General features: G+C 66.4%; 1 protein-coding gene across 1 annotated transcript in view; it reads left to right on the top strand.

The window, feature by feature from the left end:
* The window catches only part of KCNT1 (potassium sodium-activated channel subfamily T member 1), a 63533-nt gene that overhangs the window by 8173 nt on the left and 53300 nt on the right, over positions 1 to 2060 (top strand). The window lies entirely within an intron of this gene.

The raw sequence follows: 2060 nt of genomic DNA, 5'->3' as shown, positions 1-2060 counted from the left end.
GTGGAGGGGGGTTTCAAGTCTGCCTGCTGCCGGAGACGGAGTGTCCTCAGACCTCACACCACACGTGGCCGCGTTCCCCAAGCAGGTCAGGAGAGCTCCAGCCCCGCATCTTCGCCACCTAGAATCGGGGAACTCGAGTCCCGCAAGGAAGGGGCTTTGTAATGGTGACGGTGTTTTGTCGTCTTGGGCGAACTGCTGGGGTGACACTTAACTCCCCCTGAGAATACACGCCCCAGGGGACCCCCCGCGTGCGCAGAGGGGGCACATGGCCCGGGGCTCTGCCGTCCCCACCCCCTGGGAGCACAGCCAGGGCTGGGGGCTTCCCTGAGTCGAACCCCGCGCTCCGCATCTTCCTGCGTGGGCACCAGCCCCTCAGTGCCTGCTCCGCCGGGGCGTGGCTAACTCTGGAGTACAGCTTGTCCGGCAGGGAGTGGCGGCCACCTCCTCACATGGGCCCGGGGTCCCCGGGTGCCCTGCTAAATGCCAGTGACTGCGCTTGATGTAACTGGAGTGACACGGCCCTCCGTTTTCAGGAGCGGACGGCAAAGGTCTTTGCCATCAGCCACAGGGTGGCGTGTGTCTGCCCGAAGGGAGCCACCCCATTCCGCAAGGCGTGGAAGCTGGCCCTGAATATCCATGGGGTTCTGGGCCCCGTGGTTTGGGGTTTTTGACTGTGGTTAAATGTGCAAAGCGTGAACGTGCTGTGACGTTCGGTCCAGTCCCAAGGTCAGGCCCCGCCACCGCCGTCTGGTCCCACAGCATTCCGTCAGCCCAGAAAGAAACCCACACCCGTTAGCGTCCGCTGCCTCCCCCAGGCCCAGCTCCTGGCCAGCCGCCTCTGTCCTGCTCCCCCTTGTTCTGAGGGAAAGTCTGTGTGCCGACCCCAGGAGCCTTGTGGTTATGCTGATGGTGTTCAGGGGCGGGCTGTGTGTGCGTGTGTGTGCGTGCGTGCATGCGTGTGTGTGTGTGTCTGTGAACCCTCTGGAGGAAAGACGCTGTGGCACCTGGACGTGCAGATGCTGAGACGGGGGAAGAGAGAGGCTTGGCCCCCAACAGGCTGTTGAGGAAAAGTCCCCCCCTCCCCCCAGAGAGGAGTGACAGGGCCTGGGCGGAGGTTCCTGCCTCAGAGCGTCCCCGGGGCCCACAGGCTGGGGGTGCTGCCAGTCTGCACGTGTCTGGCCAGGTGCTGGGCGGTCCTGCCTCTGCGCCCTGGGAGGCACGCTGCCGCCCGCTGCACGGCGACCAGCAGCGGCCAGCCTTGGGGTGGGGCTTAGCAGTGAGTGAGGTGGAGGTCTGGGGGTTCGCGGGGCCTGGGGGGCCCCTCCACTCGTGGCACAGGGAGCCCCTCAGAAGTGTTTCTCTTCTCTCAGACCTTCTCTGCCCGAAGGTGACCGCAGTGGCTTTCACGGCAGAGCGGGCCGGTCTGCCCTGGCCCCGCTCACAACCCTACTGTACTCACAGGCTGTTCTCCCAGGTCTCGTGGGGACGGGCAGTGCAGGGCTCCTGGGAGCCCTAAGATCACCTGAGCCCCCCTCCACGAGGACACACACGTGGAGGCCCATTGGGCACTGAGCTGACACCCCAACCTCAGGGAGGGGAGGGACGGGAGGGCCCGCTCCTGCATGCCTGCGCCCTGGGCCCCCGGAGCCTGCACGTCCCTCCTCTCCGTCAGCACCCCCATTCTCGATGCCTGGGCCCCGTCCCCTGTCACTGGTTCCCCAGGTGGGGCACAGGCTTGTGCGTGCAGGGGGAGGTGATGAGGACGCTCCCTGTCGAGGACGGGGCAGAGCACACTCTGGGTCTTTGTGGCCAGAGGCCCGGGAGGTGAGACTGGGGAGACCTGCCTGCACCCCGCCTGCAGGCCGAGCACACTCGGCGGGCGCTGCAGGAGCTCGCAGAGCTGGGGCGGGCCCCAGGGACGTCGCCCAGAGCCCTGGGGGTGGACCTTGGGATGCAGGCTGATACAGCCCCTGCCGAGGGCACCTCCACCAGGCCAGAGACAGCTGAGCTTGATCCCTTCTCACTGAGGGGCAAGGAGACCCCACCTCCAGCAGGGCTGG

Source organism: Pteropus vampyrus, unplaced genomic scaffold (genome assembly GCF_000151845.1).
Source record: "Pteropus vampyrus isolate Shadow unplaced genomic scaffold, Pvam_2.0 Scaffold157, whole genome shotgun sequence".
Taxonomy (NCBI): Eukaryota; Metazoa; Chordata; class Mammalia; order Chiroptera; family Pteropodidae; genus Pteropus; species Pteropus vampyrus.
The sequence above is the reverse complement of the archived record's forward strand: the minus strand, read 5'-3'. Positions and strand labels throughout refer to the sequence as shown.